This window comes from Caretta caretta, chromosome 1 (assembly GCF_965140235.1).
Source record: "Caretta caretta isolate rCarCar2 chromosome 1, rCarCar1.hap1, whole genome shotgun sequence".
NCBI classification, from domain to species: domain Eukaryota; kingdom Metazoa; phylum Chordata; order Testudines; family Cheloniidae; genus Caretta; species Caretta caretta.
The window spans coordinates 86,827,395-86,848,089 of NC_134206.1; positions in this window are offsets into that span (position 1 = coordinate 86,827,395).

Below are 20,695 nucleotides of genomic sequence, written 5' to 3' on the forward strand. Positions count from 1 at the left end.
ACAGAGACAGAATGAATATCAAGGTGACAGTCTCCAACAATGTCATAGCTTCCCTCATCTAGTGGATGAATCCAGAGCAAGTGCATGCTAAATCCCTTTCCTCCCATTCTCTCACACAAGATATGACCATAATCATGCTCAGATCCCTCATAGGCAGGGGAGCCCACATAGGTGACCAGATGACACTTCAAAAAGCTCGGATCCATATCAATCTTCTGGAACTAAGAGCAGTCAGACAGGCCTGCAATACATTCCTCCGATTTATACAGTCCTGACATGTCCAGATAATGTTGGACAATATTATAACTGTGTTCTATGGAAACAAACAACGAGGAATGAAATCTCTTCCTCTGTGCATAGAAGTGTATCACTTACAGAACTGGTATATCCAGAACTACATCTCATTCTCCACAATATAACTCCCAGGAACACAAAACTGTGTGGTGGACAATCTCAGCAATGAGAGGGAGTTAGACAATTCAATGATCAATGCAATCTTCACTAAGTAGGGGACACCTTCTTGGAAACAGTTTGCCTCTCAGATGAACAGAGCAGCATTAGGTTGGGACTACAAGGATGATGCCCTTCTAGTGTCCTAAAGAGATCACCTGAAGTACAAGACTAGAGCCCCAAACTGAGTGTGTTTGCTGGCTGCCTTATCCAGGAGCCTGAGGCTACGGCCTACTCCAGCTCTGCCCCACCCAAAAGGCCAGAGCCTTAGATTGTTAAGTACTGCCAGCCCCAGCTGAGGGGTTGCGAGCTAAAGACTACTCAGTATTCTGCCCCACCTGAGGATGGGGACAAGAACCGCAGATTTTTATTGCTTGTTCGCCTCTGTTAGACAGCCACAGAACTATAGATGGCTTACGGCTTGGCCCTGAGCGCGAGGGTTACTGCCCAATAAAGCGAGGCAGAGTGGCCTCCCTCCCCACTGGAGCACAAGGTACCACTACAGTGAGTCATTCTCATTATACGCAACCAGCCCAGCTAGATCTCCTGAGAATGTCAACCCATCCTCCCATCTGCATGCAACCCTTCCTGGATCTTCTGACTCGAGAAAAGTAGGATCAAACATTCCAGCCCTAACTCTCTTCCCCTCATGGCCTGGTATTTGGATGTCCATCATACTTAGACTGTCCATATTCAGAGGCCATTCAGAATATTCTCAAAAACACTCTACCAGAAAATGTTATATAGCTAAATAGAGGTGTTTCTCTACCTGGGCACAACAAAACCAATTCTCCCCGACACTTTTATTCTAGACTACCTCCTCACTCTCAAGATGTTGGACCTTTCTATTATCTCTCTGCAGGTCCACCCAGTAGCAACCAGTGCCATCCACCCCTCGGTAGAGGGCTACTTTGTTTTTACTCACCTGATAACAAGAAGGTTCCTGAAGAGTCTCACTAGGACCTTCCCAATAGTAGTGATGCAGACTGCAATGAGACATCAGTCTTGCTCTCTCAATACTTACCAGGCCACTCTTTGAACTGCTTGTCATGTGCTTGATGTCCCATCCATCTATACAGGTCACCTTTCTCCTCACCATCATGTTGGCTAGAAGGGTGTGTGAGCAGGGACACTCACGGCTCACCTCCCATACACTACTTTTTATAATGAGAGGGTATCCCTTTGCTTCCACCTGAAATGTATCCCTAAGGTAATTTCTGAGTTTCACATAAATTAATAAATTCACTCACCGGTTTTCTTTCAAAAACCTCATGCCTCCAGTGAGGACCGGAGGCTTCACTCTCAAGATGCCAGACAAGCTTTGGTGTTCTACCTGTAAAGAACAAAACCAACTAGGAAAATGTCTAGACCATTTGTTGGTATTGTAGGGTGAATATGGGTAAAGGGATATCTGCTCAGAGATTCTCTGAGTTGACTTCTAGCATTATTACTCTTTGTTCTTGACTAGTGCATCCCCCGAGAGGGTGAGGACATATTCCACTATAGAAGATGCAACCTTAGTGTCATCTCTTTGAGAAATGCCTATACTTGAAGTTTTTAAGGCAGAAAGCTGAAGTTCCATCCCCACCTTCACCTTCAACAAATGTGTGGACAAGGGGGATTCACTGGACATAGTGTATTTAGATTTCCAGAAAGCCTTTGACAAGGTCCCTCACCAAAGGCTCTTATGTAAATTAAGTTGTCATGGGATAGAAGAACTGGTTCAAAGACAGGGAACAAAGGGTAGGAATAAATGGTAAATTTTCAGAATGGAGAGGGGTAACTAGTGATGTTCCCCAAGGGTCAGTCCTAGGACCAATCCTATTCAACTTATTCATAAATGATCTGGAAAAAAGGGTAAACAGTGAGGTGGCAAAGGTACTCAAGATAGTTAAGGCCAAAGCAGACTGTGAAGAACTTCAAAAAGATCTCACAAAACTAAGTGATTGGGCAACAAAATGGCAAATTAAATTTAATGCAGATAAATGTAAAGTAATGCACATTGGAAAAAATAACCCCCACTATATATACAATATGTTGGGGGCTAATTTAGCTACAGCTAATCAGGAGGAAGATTTTGGAGTCATCGTGGATAGTTCTCTGAAGATCTCCACGCAGTGTGCAGCAGCAGTCAAAAAAGCAAATGGGATGTTAGGAATAATTAAAAAGGGGATAGAGAATAAGACAGAGAACATCTTATTGCCCTTACATAAATCCATGGTAAACCCACATCTTGAATACTGCAAACAGATGTGATGCCCTCATCTCAAAAAAGACATATTGTCATTAGAAAAGGTTCAGTAAAGGGCAACTAAAATGATTAGGGGTTTGGAACGGAGAGATTAAAGAGGCTAGGACTTTTCAGCTTGGAAAAGAGGAGACTAAGGGGGTATATGATAGAGGTATATAAAATCATGAGTGGTGTGGAGAAAGTGACTAAGGAAAAGTTATTTACTTGTTCCCATAATATAAGAACTAGGGGGCACCAAATGAAATTAATGGGTAGCAGGTTTAAAACAAATAAAAGGAAGCTCTTCTTCATTCAGCACACAGTCAACCTGTGGAACTCCTTGCCTGAGGAGGTTGTGAAGGCTAGGACTATAACAGGGTTTAAAAGAGAACTGGATAAATTCATGGAGGTTAAGTCCATTAATGGCTATTAGCCAGGATGGGTAAGGAATGGTGTCTCTTGCCTCTGTTTGTCAGAGGGTGGAGATGGATGGGTGGAGAGAGATCACTGGATCATTAACTGTTAGGTTCACTCCCTCTGGGGCACCTGGCATTAGCCACTATCGGTAGACAGGATACTAGCCTGGATGGACCTTTGGTCTGACCCAGTATGGCCATTCTTATGATCTTACGTTCAGAAAGCACTACACTTTCGTGCAAGACTCTTCTGTGGATGCAGCTTTTGGAAAGGCAGTGTTCAGACATCTATACCATTTGCATCTTCTCACTTCCCTCCGAGTAGACTACTGCTTCCCAGTCACCCACGTGTGGAATACACATAGGGAGCAGCACTCTAATAAGAAATTGAGGTTACTTACCTGTAATGGGATGTTCTTGGAGATGTGTGGTTCCTAGTTGTATTCCACCACCCACCCTCCTTCCCTTCTGATTCAAAATATGACTGGATTACTGGTAGAAAAGAAATCGGAAGGGCAGTCAGTTTGCACCTTCCCTTATACTCTTGGTTCTGAGCATGAGGATCTCCAGGATGCAGGTGCAGACCAACAGACATTACTTGCAAGAAATTCCAGTCTCAGGAGCATGGTGCATGTGTACACATGTTTGGAATACAGATACGGACCCACACATCTGTTACAGGTAAGTAACCTCCATTTCTGGAAGTAGCCTATCATTAAGGTGTCTTTGCACATTTTGTCTCAGCCCACTTACATACAGCAGAGTACATAAAATGTTGCTTTCTTTATCATGTCTTCCACCCAAGGCACAGATGTTACTTATTTTAAACCCATACATGTGGCACTGAGGAATCAAATAAATAATGTAGCAGTTGACCTCATCAGTACCATGTCCCTAGCTAAAAAAAAAGAGAAAAGAAAAAGAAAAAGAAGTGCTACCTTATTATTTTCAGCATTGCAAAAAGACCATATGCCATGTACATATGCAGAACTGTAAAAGTACTGATTTATATGGCACACATTATGAATACTCCAAACAGCTGCCTGGGAGCAGTGCCTCGGGGAATCACAGTACTAGCCTATCAGCATAGTAAGAATAATGTAAATCCCATAAGTATTACCTTCCAAAAGCATTACTTTTTAGCATGACAGCAAATGCACCGTGACACCCATATCTGGTGGAAAGTAAAAGCAAAATATCCACTTGAACTGTGGTCCTAAGCGTACCCCTTCTCCTACTGTGAGGCACCCAAGAGTGTCCAGATCTATGTAATTTCATTTTTTATATTAATCAATGTTACCAAGACTTCAAAGATGACCACTTGAGAGATGCCCACATTTTCAGTGCATTTCTCTTGTGCTTGCTAAAACTATTACATAAATTGGGATTATGATAAAAAAGACTTGCTATTTTTGTCATGTTTCCCCTTTCTACATTCAATCCAGCTGAATGATGAAAGCCACATTTGTGTCTAATTTGAAATCTATATAAGATGAAGAGCAGACTATCAATTTCAACTGTCAGAAAAAAGGGGATATTACAGCGCAGCAGCAGCAAGAAAGATTTTATAGTCCTAAACTTTTAGCTTTAGTTTGTATAGAATAAAGAAAGGATAATATTTGAATTAGCTTAAATTTAAGAAATAAACTAGACTAAAAAAATCCATTAGAAAGCAATTAAATATATGTATAGGGCCAAATTCTGATATGCTTTTCAACTAATTTACATATAATTGGTTTTGATAGAATTACTTCTAATGTAATTTAATCTAGTGTAAATCCGAATCTAGCCCATTGGTATCTGGGAATCCAATTATGAATAAAACTCTTCAGACTCTGAATAAGGGCAGGCACATTTCTTATACCTGCTGGTCATTAGAAAGCCACTAAAATGTGTATCAAAGAAGTCTTAGCTGTCATCAGAAGCAAAAAATAAAATCATGTGGGGCTGTTAAAAACGAATAGAGGAAAAAAAAGGTAGAATAAGAATTAAGAGCCATTTGCTTATTGTAACCTTATGGTGGGAAAATGTAGCAAAGATTCTCCATTATATATATATATATATATATATATATATATATATGTATATGTATATGTGGAGAATATATATATGGCTTCTGTTTTAACTATTCTGTACCATTAGCCCTTTTTAAAAGGAAAGCGTTTGGAACATGCCTATAAATATTAAACTGCAAACATGATAAAGGAGAAAAAAGTGCTTGTTTTCAGGGTATTGTGAGTTGTGTCTCCTTCATATTGTGCTCTTGTGTAGTTCACTTCCGGCTGAAAATGCTGATATCCATTTAAGCATTGTAAACGCTTTTCTTTATTGGTGTCTCCCAAATATTTCCCTTAACAATATGTCCTATTGCAGAAGTTCTCAAGTTTAGCAACCTGAGCTTTAGCACATTTTGATTTAAAATTGTTCAGGAACACCCAAGACCCCCTGCTCAGTCCAGGCCCCGCCTCCACTCCACCCCTTCCTGCCCCTCCCTTACTCCATCCCCCCTCCTTCCGTCACTCGCTGTCCCCCACCCTCATTTACTTTGACCAGGCTGGGGTAGAGGGTTGGTGTGTGGAAGAGAGTGAAGGGTGTGGGCTCTGGGAGGGAGTTTGGGGGTGAAGGGTGCGGCTCTGGCCTGGGGCAGGGGATTATGGTGTGGTAGGGGTGCATGCTCTGATCAGGCGGTGCTTACCTCAGGCGGCTCCCAAAAGTGACCAGCACATCTCTCTGGCAGCATTTCCTAGGCAGGGGGGCCAGGGAGTCTCCACATGCTGCCTCTGTCTGCAGGCACTTCCCAGCCAATGGGAGCTGTGGAGTCGGCGCTTGGGCCAGGGGCAGCATGCAAAGACCCCTTGCCCACAGAGGCCGAAGGGACATGCTGGCCGCTTCCAGGAGTGGCGCCGAGGCAGGACAGGTAGAAAGCCTGCCTTAACCCCACTGCACTGCTGGACTTTTAGTGCCTAAATTCTCCTGGTTTGGCTTCAGTAGACTCCAGGATATAGAGGGAGGGGTAGGAGTTGATCAGCGGGGCCCATGGACTCCCTGGAGTACTCTCGGGGACCCCCAGGGCTCTGCAGACTCCAGTTTGAGAAACAATGTCCTATTGAATTGAATTCCCTGAAGAATCAAAGGCAGCATTTTAAAAACATTTATGTGTCTAGATTCAGTCTGATGGGGACCTTTCAAAGGGACCTTTCACCCTGAACAGTCCATAAAGACCACATTTGTTGTTCAAAGGCACTGAGACTGCTTCCATCACACAGTGACCCAAAGGGACAGGAGAAAGCAGGTCCATACTTTCCCCACTCCATAGCAGTCTATAGAGTGGGCTGTGAATAACTTAGGGGTCGGCTGTACTCCCAGGTTCTTGAAGAAGCTGGGGAGATCAGTTTTCCTCCTAGGGAGGTACAGTGCTGCACTGCTCTTGTGGAGTGCACTACCTAGCCATAAAAAATGTATAGATAAACACAAGGCTGAACATCATCCCGAGCCTAAATATGCACAGTGCAAGTTTCCACATGCAGCAGTTCCAAGGTATTTCAGTCTCGATCTGCAACACCTAATCTGGATCTCCCTTGATCAGGGATTGCCAATTATATAAAATAGTGTAATGATTACTGTCACAGGATAAGTTGGCCCTTTAAGGGGGTGCAGGCTCAGCTGCACCTTTGCCAAGTAGTAGCCCAGCTCCACAGGTTAAGGGAATGAAAGCACAAGAGTCATGTGACTAGGAATGCGCAAAAGACAATCCTGAAGTGGTTCCAGGGACAGCAGACCTAAGAGACAGTGCTCCATCAAGAGTCTAGCCAGGAAACTACTAAGTGAGGAGTCCTACGATGAGCCTTGGGAAGGAGATATAATGCAGTTTACGGCATGGGTTCAGACAGCCCAGTTGATTAAGGGTTCCAGGAACCCATGGTAGATGATGTCTATGGGTTCCTCCATGCTGCCAACATGTGAGGGGGAATCAGAGCCGAGAGGGCTGGAAGTTGGATCTAGAACAGGGTTGGGCAAACTACGACCCGCGGGCTGGATCCGGCTCCTCAGGGCTGTGGATCCAGCCCACGGAATTGCCACCCTGTGGTGCCATGCCACTCCAGGAAGTGGCTACACCACCTCCCTGCAGCCTCTAGGGTGGGATTAAGGGGGCGGGGGCAGAGAGCTCCGCACACTGCTCTTGCCTGTGGGTAACTCCCCCAAAGTTCCCATTAGCCAGGAATGGGAGCTTTGGGGGAGGTACCCACAGGCGAGGGAAACACACGGAGCCCTCTGCGCCTCCACACTCCCAGGGGCCGCACAGGGATGTGGTATCGTCCGCTTCCCGGAGTGGCGTAGCATGGGGCTGGTGTGGGGCAGGCAGGCAGGGAGCCTGCCCTGGCCCCGGTGCGCGCTGCTGCCACCTCAGAGCTGCTCTAGGTAAGCAGTGCCAGGCCAGAGCCTTAACCCCTCCTGCACCCCTCACCCCAACTCCCTGCCCTGGGCCCCCTGCCACACCCCACACCCCTCCTGCACCCCAATCCCTTTCCCTGAACCCCCTCATACACCCTGTACCCCCACTCACACCCCACACTCCGCCCCCGCACCCCAACCCCCTGCCCCAGCCCTGCAAGCAATTTCCCCACCCAGATGTGGCCCTTGGGCCAAAAAGTTTGCCCACCCCTGAGATAGAAGGAAGAAGACAGATTGCTGGAAGGCAGAACAGACCTCTTTTAGAAAGTTCTGTGCCAGGCATGAGAATGGGATGAAAGATTTTTTCTTTTTGTTTGGCTCCGCTGCCACTATGTAGTCCCACCATCTGCTTACTACCTTCTTCGTTGCAATGCATCTTTCACTTCATCGGCTTTCATCAGAGTCTCTTCCTGCCACCCTTTGCTGCTCTGCTATCTTCAACAACTTCACTTCTTTTATCCTGTGCTTGAGTCTGGACCAGCAAAATCATGGGTCCTGGATTTTGCCAGCCATATAATAGACTTCTATCCTAATACTTTTGTTTCAAAATAGATCTCTTTTTATAACTCCTCTTATGGCATAGCGATGTCTCATCTCAGACATCTGTAGGCATTGATCCTGCTGTCCCTTTATTGCCCACACTTTTGCACCATACAGCATGGGGGGTGCACCATTGTTCTGTACAGTTGGGCCTTCAGTCTACATCCATATTTGCTATCTACACTGTTTTGTAAGCTACTGGCACCACATTTGTGCACACAATAAATTTATATGTTTACAAATTTTGCATTTACGCTTGTCTGCAGATACTCACACTTAAGTACTATGCTGTTCTATGTGCATAAATGCACATTGTACAAGCAGAATTACCCCCTATACACAAATGTGGGGTTTGCATTATAACCAATTCTATAGATGTTCCCATTAGAATCCAGTTCATTGCTATATGATTAGTCTGAACACAAGCATAGTCTGGAGAATTATATTTCCTGGAAAATTACCTTACAATTCAAAAAGGAGTACTTCAACTAACTTAGGTTGAAACCTTTATATAGCACTTGACAAAGGATTATCGGTACACCCATTTCAACAAATCCCACTTTCATGGCATACTCTTTGAGGCCTTCCATTATATTTTTATGTGTTAATTGCTTCTTTCTTATAATTCCCTTGGGGAGCAAGCTTTAACTGCCTACTCCTTGGATGCAAAATGAGTAGCTCTTGTTGTTACGAATAAAAAATAATAAAGTTCTCTAGACCTTGTGTTTTCCTTTACAGTGACATTACAGTAGAGTGACAAATAATTTATCATATTGAAGAGCAACACTGAGAAAATGATCCATAGAAGAAAAATCTTCCTAACATTACTGCTCATTCAAGGTACAAGAGCAGTGGAAGAATAGGGACCTGGAAAGCATGCTTAAAACAGTCCAGGAAAGGGTTGTGGCTGGGGGCAAGCAGCCTCAACTGTGACCGTACCCCAGTCAGGGCCCAGCTGGCCCTCATAAGAGGGTAGTGGGCTGTGAGTAGAGAATCTCTCTCTGCCTTTAGAGGGAGAAGGGCCTGGCTGCTGGGGAGCATACCTGGGTACCTAAGGTGAGGCGGGGGGGAAATGGGGGCCAGCGGCAAGCGGGACACTGGCCTGCAGAGGGCGCTCCGGAGGCTGGAAGAGCTAATTCACTGAGAGATGAGCAGGAGGCTCGTCAGCGGTGAGTCCTACACCGCTACACTCTGATTTCCTTAAATCTTCCCAAAGTAGGTTTGATGTTTCAAAGGAGATAACAGAATTTACACTGGGATGAAAATTTGGTTCTACAGATTTCTGGGAATGTATCAGGAATGAGATCCGAACTCTAACAGGGAAGCAGGATGTAAACTGTGTGACACAACCTAATAGATTATGATAGCAGCCCTCCATATATGTAACTAGCAGTGTAGAATGCTAGAAGACTAGCTTTCCTCAATACCCTATCATAATTATGGGTATTTAGTAAGGGATCCATTTTCTTGTGGGATTTTTGTTTTTGTTTAAATAGGCAAAACAGTAAGAAATCAAGACAAAATAAAACTTTTTATTACTGGTGATGGACAAAAAACCTGTTTATGGGCAGGCAAAGCAGGGATATGATTGCTTTCTCCATAATTATATCAGAGAGCAAACATCCAGGAGGGAGAAAAGCTACTGAAGCTAATGAACAATGCTGACTCAAGAACAAATGGGGATAAACCAGCCATGAATAAATTTAGGCTGCAAATTAGAAGATTTCTAAGCATCAGAGGGATGAGGTTCTGGAACAGCATCCAAGGAGAGCTGTGGGGGACAAATAACCGAGTGAGTTTTAAGATGGAACTTGATAAGTTTATAGACATGATTATACGGTTGGAATTTCCTGTCATAACAGGAGACTGGACTCATTGACTCAGCAGGTCCCTGCCAGTCCTGTGTCTTATGGCCTTCTAACAACTTGCATAGGGCTACATTCCAATACCCCTTCCCACAGTAAGTAGTACTTTAGAATTGAATTAATGGGACTGCTTGGGAAGTAAGGTAAGACTTGAGGTGAATAGGGGCTTCAAAATCTGGCTCATAGACTGCCAATCTCTGTCCATGACTAGGGATGGACAGTCATTTTTTTCAGGATTAAGTGGTATGTGATGAGTGCATTTGTGAGAGGGCTCTAAGAAGAAAGATGAAAAGGAAAAAGAGTTGCACACAAAGATGGCAGTAGCGCCAACAATCTGCCTTCTACCCTACTTTCTGTATTAACATTGTGCTGTGAAGCCATTCAAAGACAAAGAACCGTGCCTTAGAGCAGAGAGGAGCTAGTCATTGCCATCCTAGAAGTATGTCAAGGCTTCCAGAAAGTGACCTTGTTCAGCTTGTAAATGAAAGAGCTTGTCTATATCCAGAGCAGAGGGGCACACGCAGACTGAAGGTAGCAGCATCCCACAGCAGTCCATGGCCAAAGCCGCAAAGGCTCACCTCTGTCCTCCCCAGAAAAGCGAAGCTATCAGTGGCGATGCATAAGCCTGTGTGACATTTTAGGTCTTGCACCAGTGAACAAAACTGTTTAATTTCAGCCCCAGTGGCATAATGAAAAAGGCAATAGCCTTCTAAGCCAGGGATTGTGGGTGGATGTCCCATCAGAGGTGCTGTTCTCTGACACTCTCCTTCGTGCTTCATAACCTTTCCTGGGCAAGTCAAGGCAGTGTACAACTCCCTCTTGCTGGCATGTCTTTGCAGGCAGCTGACATCCCCTGGGAAAGTGGTTGTATGACCCTCCAATAATCTTGGAGATGATGAGGTTTCTCCATCCCCAAGCTTGCAGCTTTTCTTGCTCTCTCACCTCCACAGGCTGCACACAAGGTTGGCTGGCTGGCTCTCTGGAGTCATTAGTGAAATACAGTCCCAAGAAAGGCAGGACTTGGAGGAAGTCAAAAGAGCTGCCACCACCACCCTCTTCTACTTCAGGAAGCACTTCCTGGCAAGTGCTAGACTGGAACTGGGCAGCCCTGCAAAGAGTTGAAGGAGCAGCAAACGACCCTGGCATGGTCTGCAATGAATTCCAGAAGCCCGTCTGCTACTTTTGGAAAGCTCAAGGCTTGAGAAAGACAAGGACTCAGAAGACAGGACCCATAGTCAGCAGGATTTTAACCTATGCGGCCATTGCCCAATGGATTTTTACTCTATTGCCTTAACCTCTTGGCCATGACTACCAAAGGGCCACAAGCCTGCAGCCTCTATGGGGAATCCAGCATGACGAGACCCTTTGAAAATAAAGCACGGCTCTCACTCCCCTTCTTGCAGTGTCACATCTCAGTGTCTCTCAGCCGCACTACAACGGATGAAGCCGCCTTTAAGATTTTAGGCGAAGACATCGCAAGACAAAGACCAGTGCCATAGAGCCAAGAAGAGCTAGTCATCGCCATCATGTAAGAATGCCAAGGCATTCAGAAAATAACCTGCAAATGAAGCTTGCAAATGAAGAGCTTGTGTGCATCCAGAGCGGAGAGGCTCGCATGAGCTGAAGGTGGAAGCGTTCCGCAGATATCCTTGGCCATAAATGCATGCTTCTATCCTCACAAGATGAACGAAGTGCTCAGTGGCAACGCATAATCATGCCTTCCCTCTTAGGTATCCCACCAATCAACCAAATAGCATGGGCTCAGCCCCAGTAGCCTAATAGATAAGGCATTTACCTTCTAAGACAGAAGTTGTAGGTTTAAGTCCCCTCTAGGGTGCTCTTCTCTGGCACTTTGTGTTTCATGGTCTCCCCTGGGCATGTCAAGGCAATTAACAACTCTCTGTTGCTGGCAGGTGTCTGACATTCTCTGTTGCTCTCAAAGGTTATATTGTCAGGTTTGCATCTTTTCTTGCTCTCCCACCTCCACAGGCTACAGACAAGAAGGGCTGTTTGGCTCTCTTGAGTTGACAGTTAAAGACGCCCCAAGGAAGGGAAGACTCAGGGGAAGACGAAAGAGCTACCCCAACCCTCTTTTATATCAGGAAGCCCTGCCTGGCAAGTGCCAGATGGGGACACAAGCAGCCCTGATAGGCATTGCAGAAGCAGCAAAGGACCCCGGCAAAGTCCTTTGACGTCTGGAGGCCTGTTTGCTACTATTGAAATTCTCAAGGCCAACAAAAGGAAAGCATGCAGAAGGGAGGGCCCACAGTTGGCAGGATTGAAACCTTCAAGGGCATTGTCCAATGGATTTCTACTCCATCGCCTTAACCTCTAGGCCACAACTAAGGAATCCAGCATGACCTGACCCTTTCACAATGAAGCACAGCTCTCCCCTTCTTGCAGCATCACATCTCAATGTCTGTCTGCATCCCTATAATGGATGCTGCTGCCTTAAGATGGCAGGTGAAGTCTTATATCTTTTAACAAACTGGGTTACTTTTAGTTTTGTTAAAATAAAGATATAAGACTTCACCTGCCACAGTGCCATGAAAATGAACCAAGCCTCTTCCTCTTGCTCTAGACGAACAATCTGTAGAAACAAAGACATTGCTTCACCTAGCATTTTAAATTAAAAAACAAACAAAAAAAAACATGCAGCTCTCGACAGATCCCAGAACCCTCTTCATTTTTCCACAGATATTTTTAGAAGAGACACTGATTATTTTAGCACGTCAATGGATTCCAGACATGGATGCAGTTCTTCTTAATGTCCCTTCCCCCCAAATACTACCTAGTCTGTAGGAGAACTCCACTGTTTCTCACTCATCTCCTGGCTCCTAGGAAGAATCAGGCACCTCTAGTCATCCTTCTTTCTTATCAGCTTGCTTCTTAAATGAGAGGAAGTTTCAACTCCCTTGCCACATTCCTACCCCCCGACCCCATACTGGCTAATGGGCTATGTCATCTCTATGCCTTCTTAAATGACTCTGTGGAATGAAATTCTTTTCTCCTGATCTCTAATGGCAGTCAGAGAAGGTCAAATGTTTGTTTGTGCTTGTTTTTACAGTGGGCTAGCTACAGCAATGTAGCTGACAGTACAAAGCTCTAGAATAGGTATGCTACAAACTGATACTCCCCAGATTCAAACTGGTGCAAACAACCACCATGGTATAAATGAACCCTAACATTTAGTTCATGCCACCTGATCATAGTGTTCTAAATACAAGTAAAGAACTGATCCACATTGCCTGACACATACATATTAAATGGGGTGGGAGCAGAGCATGACCCAGCCTGAATGGAATTCAGATTCAGTTTTTGTCTTCCAACCTGTGACTTGGTAAGCAGTATTCTAGATGACAATGTTGAGATACTATCGAGAGTTAAAATAGCAGTGAAACATCTGAGGGGTGCAAAACAATTAAATTATTCAGGTAAAAAAAATCAGAAAAAATTCAGCTGAAAACCTTTCAGTTTAAAACCTAAAACTTGATGCCACTACAGTGCTTCATGGGGAGTCATAATTCCAGGGCCTCATGCCCCATTCTCTTCTATTGGCTGGGCTTCCCAGCTGGACTACATCTCCCAGAATGCACCACTATCTCCTTTCTTGCTAAGCCACCATGTACACTATGGGGAGTTGCTGGGTGCAGTGCAGCATAAAAGGTGTAGTCTGTGTGGGGAACCTAGCTCACAGATGAAAATGGAGGCCTCAGGTACTAGAAATTACAACTCCCTATAATGCATATCAATGGCATTTGCAAATCAGGTTTTTTACTTGGATTAAAACATTATCTTTTAGCAAAAAACAAACACTTTTTGGGTTTTGGGTATTCAGGTTCTTGACAATGTTGGAAAAATGTGATGTATAGTGGACACTTTTCATGAGAAATTTAGTCAAAAACCCAATTTTCTGTTGAAACAGTTTTGACAGAAAATTTGACCAGGTCAGAAAGGGTAATCTGATGGCTGTCCCTGCACATTGCTCAATATGTTCAGTATGAGATCAGTTCACTGACCAATTGGCTTTACTGACAGCTCTAAAGATAAGGTCACTATACCACAGAGCTCGAAATGAAAATGGATAAAGCTATTGCACAGACTTCCACTAGGGAATCCATTCTCTGAATAAGGGAATACGTTTTATCCACAGAGCATGAAACATGTTTAAACTCCATAAATCACAACATAAGAAAGTAGCACAGAGGAGTAAGAGTGATTCTTTTCTTTTTGTCCAGTCCCAGAGACTCATCTTGGGTCTCTGCTGTTAGGTCTCTTCCTTGAGCCTTCATCCTAACCGCTTTTCCAACAAGGAATGAATGTGCATAATGGAGTTGTTACTGGATTCTACAGCAGCACCTCTTGCCCAGATTTCCACCGGGGAATATGTTTTATGCTGCAGCCTCTCCCTCACTCTGCACTGAAATGTCTTATCTAGATTCTCGGAGCCCAAACCAGTAGATCTTACAGAAAGGCAAAACTCTTCCTTCAACACGTCTAGGTGTTTTTTGTGCCCCTTTTTCCTATCTTCCACACCACTTAGTGGGTGTGAAATGAACAGGACTGTCTGCAGGTTGCTTTAGTCTCAATCAGTAATGGCACCTTTCAAAAGCTTTTTCTGGATCTCTTCTGTACTAGAATGCTTTGGGTTAAATCTCTAAAATTTCTGTACCTGTTCCGAGATTATTTTTACTAACTCTTGTTAAACTAAATCTCATTTAGTCACTTTGAGATTTCACCTCCAATACATTTTCCAGTAGTAACGGGATGAGCTGACTTCCACAATTAGAGCAAAGACAATTTAACATCTCTCCCTGTTAGGAATGTTTCTTTAATCATTTGTTTGTAATCTATAGAGATTTAATATGTGGCAGTTCTTTAAGCCTTAATATAATCAATTTCTTTGCTGACTTAGTACAAGTTTGGTTATTTAACCAAGCACTAACTCTTCAAAAGAATTTTAGTACATGCTTTGGCGTTGTCAATACAACAGTGAAGAAAAATATGGCAAAGAGATTTAACATGAGTTTAAAATCTATATGAAGTCTGCTTTTTTTTAATTGTTCATCTCTAGGAAAACCAGAACATACGAAATATAGAAATATTAAATTTGAAATAGGACTCCTAATTTATTTGTTCTATATTGTAATAATAGTTGTAACTTGGTAGTTATAAAAATATGTTGAAAATTACCAAAAATAATTGGTGTAGGTTCAAGATCTGCATAAAATTAAATACAGTTTTAATAATTTGGAATATTTTTAAATTATAATACATGTTATTGGAAATAAATATATGGATATTGTTCCAATAGTGTTTAGGGTGCTTTTCAAAAAGGTAAAGGACAAGGGGTGTTTGCCATTGACTTCAATGGAGCCAGGATTTCACCCAAGGTCCCTGTTTTGGGTGGCCTTCAATATAAATAGCTTGTGCATTGAAAAAAAAAATAATAATAACCAATGGGATACAGTGAAAAGCAGATGTTTTAACAGTGACGTTTAGTACTTGTTTTGTTTACTGTCACCATAGTTTTATTTTGTGGGAAGGGGGAATTTATTTTGCTCCATTCACCTGCACAGTGCTCCACTGACTTCAAATCAATGAGGACCTTCACAAGTGTCTGCTGCCTGCATTGTACCTTGTTCTGTCATTGCTTAGCAAACATTTTTGAAGAGATAAATAGGATTTGTCAGCCTATTGGAAGAAGCTAGGATAGAAACGTTAGTAGACCAGGTCAGGGTCGGGATGTGCATTCCCAAGGCAATAAACCTTCTGTGCCAGTGTTTTAGTGCACACTAAAAAGATCCACTAATATAAAAATAGAAAATACTATAAAATTATTAAAAAAATAATATAGTCTGAATGAATCCCTCTACTAGAAAAGGTAGCTGGTCAATGCCTCTTTAGGTGACTCCCCTACAACCACTGTCTGTCTCTGAGCTCCTGAAGGAAGGTTTTTATAATTATAATCAGAGCCAAAATAGCGCACAGGTGAATTTAGCCCAGGTTTTCGTCCATCCTAATTAGGCCCTTATAAAGCTGCACACAGTACCGGATTTCTAATGGCATTTAGGCACCTAGGACTAGATTGAAGGGGGTTTAGGCACCTAGTGGCCTAAATCCAATGCTTAGGTGCCATGGTATTCACTAAATCCCTGCTCAGCTGCTGCTTAACCTTGAAGGCACCTCAAATCCCCTAAGCACCTACATATCAGTCATTGGGCATGTGCACAGCCTACTAAGTCCTGATAGCCCCGAGTTGGTTGGCACCTAGCCCAAACCTAAGCCTTGGCTGAATTCACAAACTAGCTGTTCTCACACCAATGTCACCTGCAGGGCCCACTCCACTGCATGTACTCAGGGCATGCCTAAACTCCCACAAAAGATGGGTTGGTGGGTATCCCTCTTTTTCGTCCAGTGGTTAGAACACTTATCCAGGATGTAGGAGACCCAGGTTCAAATCCCTTCCTTTGCCTGTTGTGGAGCAAGGAGCATGTCTTCCCCCCTCCCAGGTGAGTGTACTTATTAGTGGGCAACAACAATATTTCTCTCTATTTTGCCCAATGAAGGGGAGAGAGGGAAGACATGTTCAAGTCTCTGCTCCACATGAGGCAGAGGAGGGATTTGAACGTAGGTCTTCCACATTATGGGTGAGTGTGCTAACCACTGGGTTAGGATATAAGGGTGGTAACCTTTTCTGGAGAAAGGGCTGACCTGGCATAAGTGCCTAACACCAGGAGAGGGTTCACAGCTGTGAATCCTAAGTGGAGATATGTGCCTCCTGGCAGCGTGGATGGATTGGGCTTCTCAGAATTTTCTACTGTCTGGCTTAGATGAATCCCACTTTTTAGGCACTTAAGTCTCCCTGTGCATGTATGAGAAGCCGTGTGCCAAACTCAAGTTTGTGAATTTCACTAGGCAGCAGGGTACCTAACAGTTAAAAGTCTAAATGATGAGCATTGCAATGCCTAAGTGCCCCTTGAGAATCAAGCCTCAGGCACTTTTATAAATCCTACTAGGTGCTTATCTGCATCTTTAGGCATCTAAATGCCTTTTAAAATCTGGCCTCTAGTGACTTTAACTCTTAATTGGCTACTCTGTTACATGGATATCTGGAGGAAGAGCCAGAAATGGGAAGCTATGAAGTGGGTGGTGAGTCATGCAGTTAACAGGGCAAAGCAAGTGAGTGCATATATGAGGAGGTTAGAATACTTTGGTTAAATGACCCAATTCAGGTGAAGAAAAATAATGAGCTTTCTTCTGAAAGCTCTATGTTCCTTTGCTATTCTATTGAGTCTTTCCTCCTGCTGTCTTTGGGTCCCACTAGATGGGAAGGCATGGGAAACTTCCTCCATAGCTGATAGCAGTTAAAACATTAGCCATGAGGGTACTTGGTGAACGGAGACAACTGTAATCTAATCAGAAATTAAGAATTTAACCTGTGTAACAAGTAATCTCTAAAATTCAGGGGCTTTCTCGTCTTATTGCAAATTTGATTGGACCAAAACATTCTGCTCCTAAAGCCTGGGCACCTTAGGTTGTGTATCTCCTTTTTTTTTTTTTCCCCCTCCTCCAGAACAACACATTAAGCAATTCAGTTCAAATTATGTGTCATTTTAATTGGAGCTGGAGAGCAATTAACTTTCAGTGGCAAAATGTCAAGTACTTCCTTTGCCTCATCAAAGCAAATTTGTCTGGAAAAGGCTATAGTTTCATATACATAACAATTGGTACAATTAATTTGGTCTGTTTCAATTAGCTTGTGACGTAATTATCCTATGATTGAAATATAACATTAAAGGAAATCCAAGAGGAGGAAAAATGTATTGCCCTGTCCCTCAAATGCATATTGCTTTTCCTTCTCTATAGATATGGATCCATATTCCTGAATAAATCCTGCATGCTTTTTTGTAAATGCTACAGCCTTACTTTATATTTAGTCTCCTCTTAGACACAACATGAACAGCAAAACTTAGTGCTACCAAGCTGTCAGTAATTAAAGCTAGTTCAAATGACAGAAGACAGATGTTCCACAAACTCATGCAGATTTTTTTAAATTAATCCATAGAGCCCTATTCCCAAAGACCTCCTAGCTCTTTTAGAGAAATAAAGACAATTATAAAGATATATTCATTAAAAAGTCCCAGAAGACAAAATGAAAACAATATAATGCCTCTTCATAACAAAGCTGAAATGAGGTGGGGGAAGGAAACCCTGCAATCATTCTTGAGCCTTACCAAGGTATATTCTGTTATATAAATAGAAAAAGAACAAACGACCCAATAGAATTATACAGTAGGCATATAATTGTCTATTCAATTCTATAGCTGGCTTCTAAAATACTCATAGAAAAGTACAACTTTTTAAACTTCGATAGGAGATTTTCACATAGAACTTTAAATATAATGTATGTTTGGCTCTGCTTGGTACCACTCATAGCAGAGCTTTTGTTATGATCTTAGAATCATAGGATATCAGGGTTGGAAGGGACCTCAGGAGATCATCTAGTCCAACCCCCTACTCAAAGCAGGACCAATCCCCAGCTAAATTATCCCAGCCAGGGCTTTGTCAAGTCTGACCTTAAAAACCTCAAAGGAAGGAGATTCTACCATCTCCCTAGGTCAGTGGTCCCCAAGACCATCCCTGGGGGTGTGCGGCAGGAGGAGCACAGGTCCAGATTAAGTTGAAATCACAATGTTGGCTCTTGGTAGTTCATTCCATGCCAGGTATTCATTATTATAAATATCCCATTTATCAGAGTAATTATCAGAGTAATAATCACTGGCATCAGGTTTCTGGTTTCTATCAAGCTGGTCTTAAGAGTTTGTATTTTGTTTTATTATTTCTTACTGATTTTCCTTTCAATTTTAGCCAAATTCTCCCAAGATGCAAAAGTTTGATCTTTTTCATTTAAAGATTTTTCTCCCCAAGTGAGTTTCCTCAAGCTCTTATTGCTCTGTCAGCCATATACAAGCTGATTGCTTCAATGATATTTAAGAAAGGTGTGTATATGATTGAAGAATATGCTGTACCATTCTAAGTAAAAATGTTCTCAATAATCCACCATTTTAAATGACAAAAGATGCATTTTCATGTGTGCTCACACAGAGAGAGAATTACAGATGATCAGAATCAGTAATAAAAACCCTTTCCAAATTCAGCTCAAACGTTTAAATCCCATTGTGCAGCGGTTTGTCATAAAGCTGTGCCAGAGCCTCACAGACCCCAGTGTTAGGTGTCTGAGTAATCTCTAACTGAACTTCTGCTTTTACATTCTCTGAACTTGTAACTACTGAACTTGCAAATTCAGTCTGAGCAGCTGCTTCTTCTTTTTTTAAAAGCTACTGTAGCAAAACTTCACAGTTTTGATGATTGACCTGGCTTCCAAGAAAGGTTTGGATTTCTGCTGTGAGTTAATTCCTACCGGGGAAATGAGCAGAGGATGAAAGAAACAAATAGGTTAAAATTCAAGATAATCTTTTCTGTTCCATTTGTATTTACAGCATGCAACAGGGCATCCACAATTGGGGCCAGATTTAAAACAAAACAAAACAAAAAACAGCATGTTGGGAGCTGAGCTCTTTTAAATATGCACATATACATGACACAATAGGAACTCCTAGAATCTAGATGCTGAGCAGTTTCACAGCTCTCTGGAGCTTACTTTGGTGCTGAACTGGGAACTGAGTTCTCTAGAAAAATCTGGACCTGATTGTGGGAGCTGAGGAACTGAAAATCTGTCCCATATTCCCACCAATGTTTTGAACGAGAATGGACAAAACCAGCAAAGCTTCCAGAGAAATAGTAGTGTTTTTAGAATTCCAGTAAAAGAGATCTCCACTTTTCAAGTTGTAAGTTCCAGCCAGAATGCTGCCAAAACAAACTTCCACTCTGTCTTCAGTAGATGGTTTTTTTTTAAATCCTATCATTGCCAACAATAATTCATCTACAATAGTGTTAATAGGGAGCCCTCTTGTAGACACCGTCATTTCTTACACTGCATTAATTAGATATACTCTGAGTAGGTTTACATGGCGTGGTATTAAAAACATCAGCAATGTCTTCCTGCCCATCTACTCTATGGGCTTAAAATCTGTCTAACATTAGTGGAGCTGAACCAGTGATAGCCATGTTTGGAAACATTTAGAAAAAATCCTGACAGCAGGCAGTACTACATTGTGCCCAGCTGTTCTGCACAATGTGTGTCTTAACACTATCTTGAGCACACTAAAAGTTCTTTGTAAGAATAGGTGTTTGGAGGCTTTTTTAAAAAAAAAAATAAATAAAACCTCCCACCCAGCTCCGTAAGGGTGTCATTCAATACCACAGACAAAACTTAATTGTGGGACAAATTTGTGGCCCTCCATGTTTACAGCTTGAATTCAGTTCCTTTCCCAAAAAAGGGCTTGAGTGTGGCCTCCTTATAGTTCATTATGTTCAAAGGTATCTGTCTTCCTCAACAATTAACCCAACCTGATACGAAATGAGACTAATTTTTCCCATGACAAGCCATTTTTGACTAATATCAATCATTTCATTTTTGTTATAGCTGTACCACTTTGTTACACTGATGTACAGTGTCTTCAGTGGCTTTGTTCATTGGCAGGCTATAAAAAGATAATTTATGATGTACTAATATGTATTCTTCACTGCAAAAGTTTAATAAACAGTAATAGACATTCAGTAAAGTAGAGGAAGGCATTTTAGGGGTCACAAGGATCAAGAAGGCTCTAAAATAGTTA